This window comes from Pezoporus occidentalis, unplaced genomic scaffold (assembly GCF_034315485.1).
Source record: "Pezoporus occidentalis ecotype Australia unplaced genomic scaffold, CSIRO_AGI_Poc_V1 ctg10, whole genome shotgun sequence".
NCBI classification, from domain to species: domain Eukaryota; kingdom Metazoa; phylum Chordata; class Aves; order Psittaciformes; family Psittacidae; genus Pezoporus; species Pezoporus occidentalis.
The window spans coordinates 6,971,726-6,989,646 of NW_026912779.1; the positions used below are offsets into that span (position 1 = coordinate 6,971,726).

The window sequence follows — 17,921 nt, forward strand, 5'->3', positions numbered from 1 at the left end:
TTTGGTAAGTTGTTCTTCTAGAATTACTTGGTACCACATTGCTATGTTCTTGATCCAAATTCTCTTATGTGTCCAGTGCTTCTCATTAGCTGGAGCTGGCTTCAGACAGGAGCTGTGTATGCCCTGTTCTGTACTAATTATACCAGCTCATAAATGTGTGGTACCTATCGGTGTGATTTGGTGCAGGAAGGACCACAATGGCGTTAGTCTAGCTAGATATCTTAGAGACGGTTGGTGCTTAAGGTCCTATTACCTCTGGTAAATAAGTAAGAATTAAGTGGACAAGATTAACAAAGGATGGCAAATCTCATCCTAAGGGACATTCTTTATTTCTGGCTGAAATCTGACAGAAGCTCTATGACACTTACTCTGGAAACTGATGTTAGGTACAGCTGTCTCTTGCACTGTGTTCAGTGATGCGGAGAAGCATGTGTGTATTTACACCAGAAAAAAAATGGAGTTTGGAGTGGAAAGAAAAAGAGATAGTGTATTTCTGGGTTTGGGAGGAAGACGACTTCAAGAGCTGAACTTAGTTGTCTCACAGGTAAAATCCTGCTTGGTGGAGAAGGGCTTTCTGGTCCCACGCAGTTGGAAAATCCTCAGGAGCTGACAGCCACTGCCTCTCACAAAGGCAAGGGCCCATCTGAAACAGGCTCCTTGCAAGTGCTCAGCTCTTGGGAGCAGGAACCCAAAATTTCTTGGCCTCTGATAGGCAAAACTGCTTACCCTGCAGCCCAGGACAAGTCTGTACCTCCTTAAGGAATCTGACTGGGACTGCTGTAAGCAGGGGGGTCTTTTTGGACCTCCCAAGCTCTGCATTCCACGGAAGATCCTGGCACAGGGGTGAGATGGGGACTTCAGCCCACCAGCAGGATTTGGCCCCTGGAAAGCAGTAGCTTTTAAGCCCGCCTATTCCACCATGCATGTAAGCAATCAGTGGGAGCAGGAATACCTGCTGATTTCCTGGGGGCAATGAAAGGAGCTGCTTTCTCACATGGCACTGTGACCGTGTTCAAAATAAAATTAAAAAGCCTTTTGGCATGCTGCTCTGTTTCCAGAAGTCTGGATTTATTTTTCTCCCCAAGACTTCCCCATAACGTGAGGCCCTGGCCCAATTGAAATCAGTAGGAGTTGCCCCAGTGACCTCAGTAAACCCAGGATTTTCATTTGCAATGTTCCATTTGTGTGATTATTCCCAAAACACAACATAAAACTGCCCAAGAAAGGGAAATTAATTTTGAAATCCCTCTGTAATCTGATTATCTAAAATACAGGTGGAAACCTTTCTATTAAATCTTACCAAACTCCTGCTCATCAGGTTTTATATGCTTTATCTTCAGCCATGAATCTATAGGCAGAACAGTAAATCTGTGTGAGGTTTTATGTAGATTTTTACAGTCTGTGTATGGAATTCATAGCACATAAAATGCATAGCATGGATGAAGTGTTTTTAAGATTAGAAAGTGTGTGTAAATTGTCCATTGTCTGTTCAGCACAAAGCAAAAACAGACACAGCTATTTTGCTTGAAGGCACTGGTATTTTGAAGGAGCTTCTTGAAGTCTTCGAGCTTGTTGATAGCATCAGAAACGCATTTATATTAAGCCTTTAATTGTAGCATTTTAAAATCAGCTTTCTAATTGTTTTCTATGGGCAAAGATAACATAGTTGGCCTTCAGGGATCCTCTATCCTGCTCCAATGGGGTTTGCATTTCAGCAGATACTAGCAAATGCAATTTTCTAGATCTCGTTTTAAAGCTTCACAGTGATGTTAAGTGCTGCTTGGGGAGCATCAGCATTTCAAAAATCGTAGTGTCTGGTTTTAGCCTAACAACAAACAAGGGCTTGCATGGAGAGATACTGTCAGCAGTGATGCTGTGGTTGAGTACAGAGGAAGGGTTTCCATTTCCTTGAGGGGGAAACACCTTGTCTTGCCTTAATGTGATAGCAACCACATGCTGAACATCATGTCTAACAATTCAGGCCCCATGTAGAATTTGAAGGCATAACATGCAATGAGGGACCACTGTGTGAAGGCAGCAGTGGAAGGTCCCAGGGCTGTTGTGAGTAAGCTGATTTCATGAGCCAAAGAACTGGGATCCTGTAACACAATGCTCTCAGTGATGGAAGGTTATAGCTGGGCTGCTGAATGGCATGTGGTTGTGATTTTTCCCAACTGTGAATCCCATTCTGCATTTTACTGTTCTGGGAGACTGTCCACCTTTCCGGTACCCTGGGCTGTTTGATCACATGCAAACCTCTGGCCCAGAGCAAGAACAAAGTCCCTGTGTGCTGAGAATGGGGGGACTTGGAGCACCTCATTGAAAGGACTGTCTGAGTGAGGGTGGATATCCTAGCAGTGCTTTGGTGAGCTGCTTGCAAGCTCTCCTGGACATGCTGAACTAGCATGGCAGGAGAGGGCAGGATAATTTTTACACATTTATATGTGTATATGTATTTCAGTGTTCCCTAGCCTCACTTTCTCCAGCCAATTGTGCTTGAAATGGAAAATGAGCATTAATTCACTTTTTTAGGGTATAAGAACTGAGATTCTGCAAAGGCTAATTCATGCTTCTGTCTTTACAAAGTCAACAGTCCCAATGGGCTCAGGGGAGGTGGCAGGGGACAGGACTCAATGACTACCTTAAAAGCATACATGCAAACACCTGCTTTCTTCTCTAACACCTTGTTCTTAGGAAGTTGTGATGCAATAAAATAAATACGTAGTGAGCTGGAGCTTGGCGTGTCTGGCTTGTTTCTGTAAAGGGACTTTTTATGAACAAAAGAACCAAGGGACTGTATTTAGTTTAGAAATACTAAATCCTGTGTAATGTCCAGAGTGTGGAGGTATCGCAATACAAAGACACTTCCAGATTTCCCTTTGGTTGTAGTCTTAAGCTATGGTGTGACCTGTTCTTGCTTTTCTTCTTCCCCACCAAGGCATGCTGGTAGTGGTACTTGCATGAGACACCATTAGTGCTTAGGGAGAAGTGATGGTGAGGGAGAGAGATGAAGGTCAGAGATCTGGAATACAGAGGAACATTGTCTAATCAGAAATCACAGCTCCCATCGGGCACAGACAATAGATGGTAAACTGGCTTCAGAACTATTCAGGCATCATGGGAGACAAATCAACAGACCTCAGGTAGGAATACAGTCATGACAACTGTTTAAATGGGGTTTTAGATTTGCTTATGCTTGAGACTTTCCTCAACCCTACAAAGGGAGAAGTTGTTTTGCTGCCTTAGAATAAAGCCTGTACAAGTTTTTGCCTTTGTCCTTCATGCTTCATACAGTAGTTTCTTTACTACTTATATATGTGTTATATAAGCTGGTTTTCCTCCTCAGTGCTAGGGCATGAGCAGGCTGACTGACCCTGCTTAAGGAAACAGTTTTCAAATGTAACCTGTAATTGTCATATCAAGCACTCTCCTTCATCCCTCCATGCACTGTCTTTGTTGGCATGTAATAAGATGGCAGAGAGCAGGAGTCCTAAGACACAGTTGGGTGAGGAAGCTTTCCCTGCACCCCGGTGTTTCCAAGGATGGCAGTAGCAGGGTGCTGTGTTCGCTTACCAAATACTTATACAGATTTAATGTGAATTGAGCGGGGGCTCAACATGGTGCCTTTCTGGTGAATTAGCCTGGAGCACACAGGATGGCCTTTGCAAGTTCTGTGATTCCTGTGTCACCTTTCTGCCAGCTGTGGGGGGGAGATGGATGATCCCATATCCGGCGTGAAGCCTGTTGGTGTTCCGAGCGAATATGAAGTGGCAGAGTGAGTTCATACTGGGTCAGCATTTCATGGCATTTCTGAGCTGGTATTGGGAGCTTTAGAAATCATTGAAGTGCAACATGAGATATGTAAAAGTTGGGGTTCCTACCAGCTAATGGCAGTTACTTTTCTCCCCATTTTACACGCAATGCTCCCCAACAGAGCAGTCACAGTAATCATGGGTATCACTAGCTCTGAGTACGGGGGAAAGGCAGAGCCCTGAAGGTGAGTTGTGGAATGGTCACTATAATCAGCTGAAAGATACTGTGGTGTTCTGATTCCTTCCTAGCACTTTCTAGCAGTGCAGGCTGCACTGGCAGGCTTGTTGTCACTGGTTGGAGGGGTATTTTCAGGTGATGAAGCGTGACTCCCAGCGTTAGGAGGGCTGAGAGCAGACACCTCCTGTTCCCCATCAAGGGAAGCTGTCATTCAGTACTCCATGTCTGCCTTTGTAAGAAGGAGGGTTTCACTTCAGCAACGCCAAAAAAGAGTGGAATTAAGTGACCTAGAGCTTGGAATGAGATGCGTGAGCTGATCTGGGAGGCAGGCTTACAGACTGCAATTTAAATATAGGCAGCACAGGACGGAACTAGTGCATTGGATTACAGTAGGACTGATGAATTAGTAAGGATAAGCTATCCATAATTTCAATGTGTTGGCACAGGCAGGTAAGGGAGAGGAAGATGTGCACATTGAAAGTACTCTCAGCACAGTCAGGGTAAGATCAGGACCCTTCAAAGGAAGAAAAGTCAGCCAAGTTAAGGACGAAGAAATCTCCCTCCCTTGGTTTCTGCCGTTGTCATGCTGCTCAAGTGATTGTGTAGATTATGTGCTTTTGCCTAGCTCCTGCTAGGACACCAAAGTAAGAGAAAGGAGCGACCCCAGAAGGCCAGAACGAGGTCTTTCAAAGGTCATTATCAGAACTGGTTTCTCATCGATATACTGCTTGATCGGAGGAAAAGACTTCAAATTGCAGGGCTTTGATTGCCGAGGGGGAAGCTTTTAACCGCTTCCTGCTGCTCTGTCATTTTGTGCTAACCCCAAATGGCCCCTTTAAATTGATGTCCTGTTTCCCATTCACTGCCCACAAATCACTCTTCTCCTGTTAATATAGGAAACATTTGCACGTGATAGGAATTGGAGCGGCTAAACAGTAAATCCCAAAACCAGTGAAGAACTCAAACATATTTACCTAGAGATCAAGGTGTTGATTCCCCTTCCCCAGCACTTCATAGTATTCAGCTGTGAACTTCATTAAAAAATACAGACCCTCGTGTCTGCCTTAAGAGAATCTTTGCACAAATACTGGTCCCAAACAATGCAGTGTAAATTACATCAGAATCAGTCTGATTTCTGTGTGACAGCTGATTTCTTGCAGCTAATCAGAAGATAAAACAAAGGCTTGGGGTGATGCAGCTGTTCAGGCAACGGGGCGTCATTGCTGACACTGCGTGACACTGCTCTGGGCTAGATCAGCAATGAAAACAGCACAACAGCTCTGTCTTCTCAGGGCAGCAGTCCCGTGTGTGCCTGGAGCCTGGAAGCTCTTTGGGCTGAAGAGGAGCTGGTGGCTGAGCCCCAGAAAGGTTTTTCTTTGCTTTGATATATGTCTGAACTTAGAGTCTTACAGATTTGCACATACATGCACTTTTCCATCCAGAATTGAGTTGTTCTTGGTCCTTCTGTTGGCAGCGTTTTACTGAAGTCCATTTTTACTGTCAGCAAAAGATGCTGACTGTGCACTGGGGTGATGTGTAGTCTCCTTTTATATCTGATCTGCTACAGAGTTCCTCCAGCAGCAAAGGGAACTGTAGGTAACTGGACAGTGAGTCCTGAAACAAGGCCAGGTAACATACAAATACCTTAAGAATGGTCTCAAAGTACTTTGACTTGACTGGAGAGGACAGTGAGTGAGCACCTTGTAATCTATGGTGTTTGTTTTGTGAGTAAAAAGGAAAAACAAGTACCCATTCTTCTGTTCCCCTTCAAACAGTACTTTTCCCTTCTCTCCTCCATATCTCCATTTCCCCTGCGGCAAAAATGGGAGGATAAAATCAAGCGCCTCTGCAAAGTGCTTTGATATCTGCTCATCAAAACTGCTCTATAGGCAGCAGGTATCAGGACAAGCTCAGTGAAGCCCCTGCTTTCCTCAGGCAGCTGAGACCGCTGGTGTGCTCTGTCGCTGAAAGATTTCCAATAGCCTTAAATGTCACTAAACTGAGAAAAGTGGCATTACTGAAAATCGGGATGAAAGTGGCCTCTGATGTAAATGCTTTCTAAAACCTGTGTAATCCTCAACTGCTTTAGTTCCGACAGCTCTTCCCATGAAATGAACTGCCAGCCAAAAGGTAAATAAAAACGCAAAGTATCCCCAAAGCAAACATGTTACTGCCTTTTAAAACAAGTCCATTTAAATAACGTGGAAATATATTAAAGAAACAAAATCTATTCCGCTTTATGTTTAAAGATGAGTTAATGCAAATATCACAGGTTTATCCTGCGTTACTCCCTTGAGAGGAGTCACTGGGGAAGCAATTTGTTTCTTGTTAGCTAAGACAGGATGCTTTGAAGTTAGTGAGTTGTCTGTCTGCGAGTGGCCTATTTAATCCTGAGGAAAAGTGTCAAATCTGAGCTGAAGTGATGTCTGCATTGTTTAAAGCTCTGGCAAGAAGAGTTCTTCAGGTGACACCAACCAGCACTGTGAGGGACAGTGGAAATGGCACAAAGGATTCCTGGAAGGAATTTTTTGTTGGCTATCAACGATGGACATGCAGCCCTGAAGAGTGTCATCAGGAGGGCCTCTATTATGCCTTCCCTTTGGGGTTTTTCCTTCTTTTAAACCGGTTACTGCTACGCTAAAGGCTCTCGTCAATTGCTTCTTGGTGGCAGCAGTGAGGACTGGCTGCTGGGAAAACCACCCAAAGTGGTTTTTTCCCCCAAAGACAGCCTGTAACTGGATTAACTAAATTACATAGAATAATTTCATTTCAGCTTGGAATATTTTACTGATTTCATGTATAGGATCACTCTATGATCCTGTTGGGTGGCCCAGGTCTGTAGGCAGTGAGTTGTGACTGGTTATGCGATGAAACATACCTCTCGCCAGCTGTTTCTCTGCACAGAAGATGTTAAAAGCTGTTGTCTGAAAGTCTAGAGCCATGGCGTTCATAGCAGGCTACACCTTCATCCCAGAACTGTGTTCAGAAGGCAAGTTTTGTACTCTTTAATTACAAATCAGACCCTCAGCAATCAGTCAGCCCAGCTCCTCATAGCTATTATACTTGAGCTCTGCGCAGTGTCAGCTTTTAGCCTGAAGATACCAGCCATGGGGTATCAGCTATGAAGAAAATCTCTGCAGTGTGAACAGCCTATAAAACGATTCAAGGAGGTCAACATGCATCTGAAGGTAGCTCAAAACAACACCTAAAGGAGGAATATAAACTGTTTACTACAACTGGATTTGCACTGAAAGCTACTGATGCAAAATTCATAGCCAACATGAATTAATTTGCTCCTGATCATTCCTTACAAAACCTTCCACCTTCTTCCCCCTTTCCCTAATGACTTGTATTTGACAGCTGTGGATTTGCAAAGCAAACTGCAGTAGCAGAACAGACAGCAGCATTTTGAAACAGCACTAAAAAACTGTGAATTGAATTGCTCTTGAAACTTTAAAGTTGCAGCCAATTTATACCAAATTAAACTGTTTTTATGGACCATATGTAATCTTTGAGATCTTTCTTCTCGTTATCACCTGTGAGTGAGGGAGAAGAATTAGCCCTATTTTAGAGATAGGGAAATGAGGCACAGGACATCTGAGGCAGTCCTGGAAATGACTGCTACATAGTCTTACTCACAAGAAGGCACTAGCTCAGCTTTTCATGTTAGCTGGATTAGCTGCAAGATCTCAAATTGGTTTTCCTGGTGTGCCACAGAATTTAGGTCAAGTTCCCACTGGGGACCAGGCAGGGAGTGACATGTGCAATGTTTCTGCGGGTTCGTACCAGCATCTCTGCAGGAGCGGAGAGGAAGGTGTTGGTGTTTCAGCATTTCATCCCCGTTCCTCCTCTGAAGGGTGAGCAGAAGGCTGTAGCTGAGTTAATGGCCTCTGCAAATGCACTGTAAAGCTGGTTTATGTAATGACCTGGAATTTATATTTTTGGTCATGAAGCAGGACCTGGTGGCTGTTTTAATGACTAGCATGTAGTGTAAATACTGATGTGAATTCTTTACTTGGATAGTCCCTGCATGCTGGTGGAGTCAAGGAGAACTGGGCTGCTATCCAAGGACAGAAGCTGGTTGCTTTTCTATTTAGGATACATTGAAAACATTAGGTATGAGATGTGAGAAGAATAAATAAGTCTGTTCACCACGTGGAAGCGAGCTGCCTTACAGAGGGTTTAGCTGCAAAATGACTAGTTCAGGGCTGCAGCCCATTGCCCGTCCCAAAACTGCAGGCTCACCTGCTTTCCCTTCCCTCATCAACCCAGGAGTGAGCCCAAAAAAATACTTTAAAAGGGCAACCCTGCAGTAAGGAGTCCTAGTGCAATGTGCTCTGTTGAAAGGGTCCTTTTGTCTGAGGAGCTAGAAGCTAGGAATAGTGATATTCATGCAAAAAAAAAAAGAGAGTAAGAAAAATGCTCTAACAATATTCTATAGCTGCAATAAACAAGGATTAACTAGCTCATAATGTTTGCTGGAGAAACCTCTAAAACAAGTCAGAAGGAAATGAGGTAAAAAGATGTTTTACTGATATGGATTTTTATGTTCTTATAGCCTGCCTTGCTATATCAGTTTATGTAAGCAGTGACTGTAGTAGAGCATCCTGGCTCTACGCTCTGACTTTGGTTTGGCTCCTCTGGTGCTACTGCAAGAGGACCAGCTGGATTTAACATTGAATTCGGGAAGCTGAAAGGAAATCTCGTATCTGGCTGTGTAACGCCTGCAGGAATGGGGATAGGAAAGCAGGGTAATGTCAGTGGTTCCTTGTTTCTGTGCAGGATGTGAGCAAAAACGGGGGCTGGCTTTTCTCAGGCTAATTGCAATGAGTCAGTGCAGAGGAAGATCACCTGCAAACAGGATTAGAATTGAGGAGGATGTATAATATACAGAATCTTATACTCCAGAAATAGGGTATCAGATATGAAGTAAGTTATGGGACTAGTTCAGGACTGAAAACTGCCTACAAAGCCCAGGGGATTTAATACGAATTGTCACTAGTGATAGAAGGCTAATTCAGGTTAAGAAATCTGTGCAGCATGAATTGGGTAGCTGCAGTTTAACCTTTAATAGTTAAGAGAGCCACCACATGAATAGTATAAATCAGGGACTGTGCAGAATGGGTGGGAAAAGGCTCATTTCTCTTGCCTAAAAGAGATTCCTCAGAATTGAGATTGAGATTACAGTAGCTGTAAGGGGAAGAAAGGAGAGCAGTACAAAGCCACAGCTGGGTGGAAGGCCTTGTTACCCAAAGCAGCATCTTCTGTAAGTAAGGCCTTAGCAGCAGAATTACAAACGCATCAGGTCAAAGACCTTAGTAAGTGGTGTGTAAAGAAGATGTAGCAAAAAGGTCTCAACAGAGCAGGCAGATCCTGCTGGCCCAAGTGGCCAGGAGCTGGGGGGGAACATGGGTCTGCACTTCTGCTGGAAAATTACAAATACAGTGGGAAAGGGAAAGTGTAAGTCAGGAAACAGCCAGAATTTGTTTAATGTTTCTCAGGATTTAGAGCTAATCACAAGCGAAGTTTGCCCACATCATTCCTCCTCCCACCCCACACCTCCAGGATCTTCTAATTTATATCCCACCAGATTCCTGTCCTTCTCATGTACGTGAATAGAGCAGTCTAATATCCCAGTAGCTCCAGAAGCCTGACTGTTTTCACATTGCCTCTCACTCCAATAAATCAAAGTGTTCCGAACTGCAGACTGCATACCCAATGAAAGCTCTGTGGTAGGGAACGATGGCTGTTTATGCATTCTTACAGCTGTGAATCTCCTGGATGGCATTCCTGCTGACTGGAATGCCTTGCAGCACTTATATAATTGCAAGTAAAAATTTCACTGGTTTGCCAAATTACTGAACCAGAAGGCTTTTGCTTACTAAAGGACCAGAGGGAGCAAACTGGAAAAGAGACATAAAGGCAAGAGGCTGGATAAACTGTTGGGCTGTGAGCAGCAATTTGATCATTTGTCAAAGGGGGAGAGGGAGAAACTTGTGTGGTGAGGGATGGGTGAATAATTGACCACGTATAATTTAGTCAATCGATTTTGCTGATTGGGGATTATCTACAAATAGTTTTGTGTGTGTGCGTATCGAATGCTATTTACCAGCTCTTTTCAGTGAATCATTTTGGAGTTGTAGCTGTATCCTGAGGAGTTCATTTGGGCATTTGATGATTGAATTCTGAGGAAGAAGTGGTACTAGCACACCAAAAAGTTATCCCATATATTGTGTGTGCATGGTCTCATTGACTCTTAAGATGTAAGAGTGGGAAAGCTTGTTAGAGTTGATCTTCCTTCACTGCCTCTGAAGAGGTCACTTTAAATCTTGAAAGCAATGAAATTTTAGGCATTTGGAGTGAATTACCTAGTCCTATCATTACTGGATAAACCCAGGTTTTGGGGATCTGAATGCCTATCTGCCTGCACGTGATTCTATGTGTAAAACCCTCATCTGCAAATCTTATACAGACAGCTAAGCCTATTTCATTGACTTATTACTACTGTTACTTCCTTCCCATCCCTTCATTAAACCGTGCTCCTCCTAGATTGCCTTAGAGCTCATTCAAAAAGGCAGTTCCAATAAAATATTTGCAATAGAGCCTAAGCATCATTCTCATATTTAAAGATCTTAATAATGATCTTTAGTATTAATTTCCAAGGCTCTCACGAAGATGCTGATACTCTTTAACCTCCCCACCTTCTGTAACCTGAGGCAGATCAATTGCTTAGAGAAGTTTTATCTCCATCTTGCAGCTAAAGCCTGCTTGGATGATATCACTTGTAGTCATGAAGTGAACCTCTGGAGAGCCCCATTGACCTTGAGCCAGGGCAGAAATAGTCCTGAATTCAGAGAACTTGGCTTTGCTTTCTTTTATTAGTAGTGAAATAGATGGTACCTCCATTTATGAAGGCAGTTTAAAATAGAACAGATTTCTATGTTCTAATTCCATACTGCCATGTAGCTTTCTTCTGCAGGGTTCACACTCCAAGAAGCACCAGTGGGCTTTCAGACAAACATGCGCTCTGCTCAGCTTCGGTGCCTGTGTTTGCAGCTCACAAGCAGATTGCTGATGCTCCTGGTTTGTTTGTTTCGGTGCTTTCTCTTAGTAGGCAATGCTCATGAGAGTTTACTTGGAATTTGAGGTGAAAATGCCCAGCCAAAGAGACCAGTTGAGAGAGAGAAAAATCAGCAGCACATTAAAATAAGAGAATCGGGCTTTTTGTGAAAGACACAATTGCTTGTTCGCTGTTGTTGCTGAAACGCAAAAGTACTTTTAATAACTCCTTAAACCTCAGCTTTCTATTTAATAATCTTCATAATCCTCACCCAGGATTGCCAGGGAGTAATTTGTGGTTGCAGTGTGTGTGATGGGGAGAAAAGCAAAGCTGCCTGACAGAACATCAAAGGTTTGTGCCACTAAAGTTTTATGCAGCCATTGCTAAATCTTTCATGCTCGAAACAATGATGAAAAATGATTGTCAGCTATGAAACCAAAATTACATCAATCTACTCCAGGGCTGTGGGTTTTTTGTCTTCATTTGAAAACATGACCCAGCCTAGCACAGTTCACTTGCCAACCTCAAGTGTTCTGTCAGGATTGAAACAGAATAGAACTGAGTCAGGAAGGGCAAACGCATTTCATGCTTCACAAAAGTATGTTCGGGGTGGGAAGGAGAGGATGCCCAAAAATAATCAGGCAGGTCAGTGCCCAAATATCTCATTCTGATTGTCTCTATATAACACATGTACCAGGCAATGTAACTGCTCTCTGAATTTCCAAAGGGAATATTCAGTGTCAGAGTAGCTGAAATGGAAACTAAACGTTACTGTAGGCTTTCGTTCTCCAGCAATACTGCTGCAGGTGATTTTTCTAGCTGTAAATAAAGTGATTCTTAGAGCTGGATGCTGAGAAACAGAAGTGTAGGGGTGATTTGGCTTGTCATCTCTATCAAAATCTGGTCTTAATGAATATCTTATTACAGCTTGCACACCTGCTCTTTCCTATGCAGAGGCCTCCAGGCTGTATATCAAAGAAAGGGAGCAAATGGAGAGAACCAATGTGAGGTTTAAATGATCATCATTAACTCTGTTTGTGTCATGTAAGGCATGCACGTGTGAGAGAGGCTGCATACAGCTGCTGTTGCAAACAGAGCCCGAACAACATGCATGCACTTTTATCTGTGTTGTTGTATGCCCACGGCAGGATGGGCTGCTGGAGGCAAGAAGAAAAGTCCTCAGGCCTAGAGGTGGAGAAGACAGACTGATGCCCCCCTGTTAGGACTGAAGCACACTGACCTGCTGTTGTGCAGAAGAGCTGAATCACTCAGCACCTTGCTGCTTTCTAAGGCTACTTGTACGGTTCAATGCAATCCTCTCACCAGCCGTGGCAAGGAGGCTTAATCTAGACAACATCCATTCTGCATTGCAGGTAATTCTTTGCATTGTTATTGGAGAGAAACAGGAGGGACGTAGCCTAGCTACTACACTCCTTGGACATGAGGGTGGTCCCCCTGCAAGGGCTCTTTCCCTCCCCAGGCTGTGCACTGATCAGCCAGAAGCTGATAGGAATCAGATTTTCCCCTTCAAAGCTCTGTTTTCTTCTCACCGAGGAAAATTTGCTGATCTTCTCAGCCATTGCCTTAGCAAAGTTGTGTTCTAATACCTTGATTATAATTTGAAGCTGATTAGCATACATGCACACAGTCAGCCTCCAACATATGGGAACCTTTCAGAGATTATGTTAATTCTGAAGAGATGCTACTCAGCAGTTAGTCACAAAGTCTGGTATAAATTGCTAACTTCTCCCTGCTCTCTTTCTCATTGCTGCTGCTTATTTTCTGGCAGAGGAGTTGGAGGTCAGACAAAGAAAGAAATGAAATACAGTCTATCAAGAAAAGGATATAAAGATAAATGGTACCACTGAAATGTGATGCACTTGCAAGTCTGCCGCATGGTAAGAAGTGCTGCATGTTGATGAGCTGCGTCATCTTGCCTGGTCGTGATGCTTTTTCATCTTCCATTGTTTTGCTGTAGAGCCAATGACAAAGATGACATTAAGCCATTTTATCCCCAAAATCCAAACTCTTAATTTAGACAAGGGTTGTTCTGCTATTGAGCTAAAGAGGACAGCTCTGTGCCAGAGCTTCACAGAATTCCTCTTTGAGAAGGAGAATCACTTCAAGCAGCTAGATAGGTGGATACTGTCCATGTTAACTTACCTGTTCACAAAAAACCCTAAACCCACAACACCCTCTACATTATCAGAGGACCTCTTTGTTCAGGAGGGTCCCTCAGTAAGATCTGGCCCTATGAAGCCCTGCTGCTCCTTCAGGGGCGCTGGATCTTGGATGTTAGGGAGAAAAGAATCAGCTAATCAGCTTGTTCCTGCAGCTAGCATCCTTCAAGATGGGCTCTATGCACTGGGGATGTGCTTTATGGTATGGGGAGAAGTAAAGGGGTAAAGCAACATGACAAGACCAGAAGCCAGCAGTTGGTATTGTTTTACTTGTGCATCTGTATTATAAGACTTTATAGGATTGAATGGCTCCACAAGGTAGCTTTAATGAAGTTATAAAAAGGCTCATCAATGTTCCAGCTGGCAGGTAGCAGAATGTGAGATGCAACTGATTGTCAAATGTACCCTCTAATCAGTCATGAAAAATTACATGTAATTCACTTAGGTTTACTTGAGAGAGACTTTAAACTAAAGGTTCAGTCAAAATACCCTCTAATCTTGAAACTTTCTTTTGGCCTAATTCCTAAAATCTGAATACTCAAGACCTTCACATTTGACCTTTCTAGTCACAGCATGGCTGATCCTCATGGCTTAAACTTCTAATTATATAAATGAACTAATAAAAGTCTCTTTACAGTGATACTCCTTTTTTTCTCCATGGCTTTCCTTGGAAAGCACCATAACTTTAATAAGAAAGGCCTCAGTATAAGCTTACACCAGAAGGTTTAAGTCTCAGAGGACTTATTTCTTTCCTTAGGTAAGCTTTATTGAAAATGTGACTCTGAGATTCTACTTATTTATATATTTATTTAATGTTCCTTACAAGAAGGCTTATTTTAGAGATGTCCTACTTCTGTAGCACTGAACATTGGTGTTTTGGACAACTTAGTCTGCTGAATTTACTCTTAGTGAGAAATAGGTTGTCTCTATTGGCACCATATTATGCATAAAATTAGGGGGTTTGGGGGTGTTTTTTAGTAGCTGGAAGCATCCAGAGGAATAGTTGCCCTTCAGAATCTAAGTTTACCATGTTGTGGTTATGTTTGTACTTATCTCCTAACGGTTTTAAAGGGTCTTGCATTCTGCCCTCCCCAGATGTATTGCATCCCCCTGATTGCTTCCGCTTGTCCTGCAGTTCAGGTCCTGGTTTTCACAGTTGCCTTTATGCCATATATACAAAGGCAGTGGAACATCTTTGGGACACGTGCAGAATAAGTGGTCTCCACCTCATTCTCAGTGGAAGTAATAAACCACGGAGAAGGTGCATTCTCACTGCTGGTTTCCTCTTCATCTGGGTTTGGTTTTGCTGCAGGTGGAAATCAGGGTGAGGGCAGAAGAGTGCACCTAGAGATGTGATCCAACTTAATTTTGAATCAAGATGTTGCTCTGAATATCCTAATGTTACCTGGATACCAATGATACAAGCCCCACAATACTGAGTTTCAAGCCACTCAGCGGTGATGAAAGAAGGGAGTGGGGAGAAAACCACAACAAACCCACAAGAAACAAATAAGCACAAGATTGCCTTGTGGATTTTCTGGTTCTATTAAATTCTGTGGGGCTGGGGTGTCCCATCCTCAATTTCTCTCCCATCTGCCCTTACCATGGAAACTCCTTAGTCACCTTTAGCTGTGCCTAGCAAGTCCTGAAGTGCAGCAGAAGTATTTGGGTGGAGTGAGACTGTGGCAGTGCTGGGAACCCCATATCCATGATGTTGGGATTCACAGTGGTTTCCTGTAGGCTAGTTGGTATCTTGCATTGAATGTCTGTTCATGGTTGGGGCACGTGAGCCACTCTGCTGGAGTGTGCCAGGAAAAACTCACATTGATTTATTCTTCACCAAAAAATTGTTTTCTTTATAATGCTTTTTATTTTTGGAAAGAGCTACATTTTAAAACTGTTCAAGTTTGCAGAGAAAATCAAATCTATTTTTCACTTTCTTTTTTTCTCAGCACTCTCATGCAAAAAGTACTCAGTTTTCTGTCCCAACAAAAAACCAAAGGAGAGTAACATAACAGAATATGTGCCTGGTACAGTATCTGCAAACACCATCGACATCCACCATCATCAGGATGGTCAGATACTTTTTCATATTTAATAGTGTATTTTCTCTGTTACTTTCACAGGAACAGACTTCCAGATCTTAGGTCTTCTCATACCACTGGACAGGTAAACATGCCTGAAGTGATTGTGCAGAACACTTCATAAAAAGAAAGAAATGAGGTAATCTGTCCTAATTGGGTCTTGTCCTGAATGCATTGTCAAGTCCTCCTATGAAATAAGTTTTCTTTCCTTCCCCTTATACTCTCTTTATCATTAGCTATTGTAATTAAATGTTTCTTTTATAAAGCCAAGTATTCCTTCGAATCTGGCTGAGCCTTTGACCACAATTACATTGCAGCAATGAGTTCTACTTAAGGTTTCTCCCTCATTTTTTCTTTAATCACCAAAAATACCTTTTTTTTGAAAAAGAAAATTTTGCATTTTTAAACAGCTTTTTCATTTAAGAAAAATGGATTAAAAATTCCAGGATAGACTTCTTTTCTATCTTTTCAAATGAACTCACATTCAGGAAAGGCTTAGTTTGGAAGATGTCATACAGAAAGATAAATGTTTGAAGAGCTATTGCTCTTTTTATTAGAACCTTAGGTTGTTAGAGAAGCAAACAAAAATAAATCACCAAAGACAGAGCTTGCTTGTTGAAGACCTCATCATCATCCAAGTTGCCAAACTGGGACAGGAGTGAAAAATATTGCCCCATCACTGTTGCATCCAATTCAAGGTCAGTGTTCTTCAAAGGAATTGCAATAATAAGGAAAACTACCTCAAAGAAAGGAAATTGGGCAACAGAGGATACAGAAAGATTGGAAGCTCCATATCTGACAGACCTATGCATTTTCTAATTCATTATCGTCTCTTTCAGCAAGGCCCATTCCAGCCATATCAGAAGATGGTTCAAGAAACTTTACAGCAGGGTAATCTATAGAAAAATGTGCCTGCACAGAGTTTATGGCCCTTATTCTATAAAGCTTGCTTTCTGCTGTTCTACCTGTTACACTGGATACATATGCATGCGTGCACGCACAAAACCCCCTCTAGGTGTTTTGGCTTGCAGTACACTATTGGGTATTTTTCAGGCTTTTTGGAAGGCAGCTAAGCTGCTGACCTGTTTGCTCCTGTGCAGCATAAAATCCTCAGGCTAATAATAAACACACTGTTGAAAAGAGCCTCTCCTTCAGTGTTTTCTAAAGCAGTTGCCTTTCATTTTATCGAGTGCCTTCTACTTACTGTAGTAGAGGATGACTTAGACCTGATTGTGTGACCTTCATGAAATTTTCATATTCGCTTCTATTTCCAAGGCATTTTAAGAAACCTTTATTTTACTTTTAAGTTTTTCATTTCCAAATTTTCTGTCTTGAGTACTTCAACAACTGATTGAAATCGTCTTGAGAGGCAGGAAAGGAAGAAAACAAAATTGATTTATTCATATCAGGGAGAAACAAATTCATTTTCTCAACCCAGAGAGCTGCCTTTAAGCTCACCCGTGGTGGAAGGTCCATGAGTTTCAGCACTGCAGGTGAATGCTTCTGGCCCAGAACTATTTCATCCACCTGAAAGGGGAGTTAAGTGTGTGTCAGTTGTATCTAAACTGCCAGGTTTTCCTTTAAATAGTGTTCCAGGTTTTCATAAACCTCGAGACATTTTTGTCATTTCAACCTCTTTTAGCTTATTATGTCCTGCCAACCATGTCTAGATAAGCCGCAATGAAGGCTGCTGCCTCCATTATAAGCCACATCTACTCTATCAACAAGCCTTCAGTACCATGACCATTCTAGAAGCCCTAAGATCTGATCTGCCATTGATGATAGGCAAGTTTCAATTTGGAGTTGCTAGCCTGCAAAAACGATCTGTAAATGGCATGTTGCAGGCTGTTATTTTGTATCCTGCATGGTGGTGTTCAAGTCTTCTCTCTTCCCTTCAATGTGAAGGTCATTCCTCCAGATCAGAAATTACTATCACTCTAAGTGACACAGGGAACCATACCAACGCCTTTATGTAGAATAAAAATACAGGCAGTAGAATAATGTTCCGTGTCAATCCTTTTCCTGTGATGTTAATTTCTTACTGAGCTGGAGTTACAACCAGATCTTAAGAAAACAGCGTGTTCCAGAATATGTTTCTTCATTGTTCAAATTGGGGGATCATTCCTCAAATGATTTTTGCTTTATTTTTAGTAGGAACTATTCTCTCATTTCTTCCACTGCCTTTTTTAAAGCAGCAAAGTGCTTACCAACCACCTTTTTACAGCTTTCATTTTCACCAAGCTTTCCCGAGACTGTAAGTGTTCAATATTGCAAATCCGTGTTTCCTAGTATTGATGAATCTGGCTCTTGGAAAGTGTGAGCTACAATGATTAGCTATCTGATTAAAGCAAGAAAAAGAGCTGCCTTGAGGGTTTAAAAGAGGTGCCCTTTGCAAGATTTAATTTCATGATCTCCCTAATCAGTGTTTTGTAGGTTCAATGTACATCCTATGCACATCTTTTAAATCAGTGCAGATTGCATATTGGTTTATATTGTTATCACAAATTAGCAGTACAATATCACTTTCTCTGATGTGGGAAACTTTGAATAGGAATCGTTTGCATTTTTATTTGAGCGTCCTGGAGACAAATGTAATGAAATGAATAG

General features: G+C 42.3%; 1 long non-coding RNA gene across 1 annotated transcript; it reads left to right on the forward strand.

Moving 5' to 3' along the window:
* Positions 1 to 2,939: 2,939 nt before the first annotated feature.
* On the forward strand, positions 2,940 to 16,456 carry LOC134158203 (uncharacterized). The gene is made up of 3 exons (XR_009962645.1): positions 2,940 to 3,143; positions 15,357 to 15,453; positions 16,154 to 16,456. It is a non-coding gene; the product is annotated as an uncharacterized LOC134158203 (long non-coding RNA).
* The last annotated feature ends 1,465 nt before the right edge of the window (positions 16,457 to 17,921 follow it).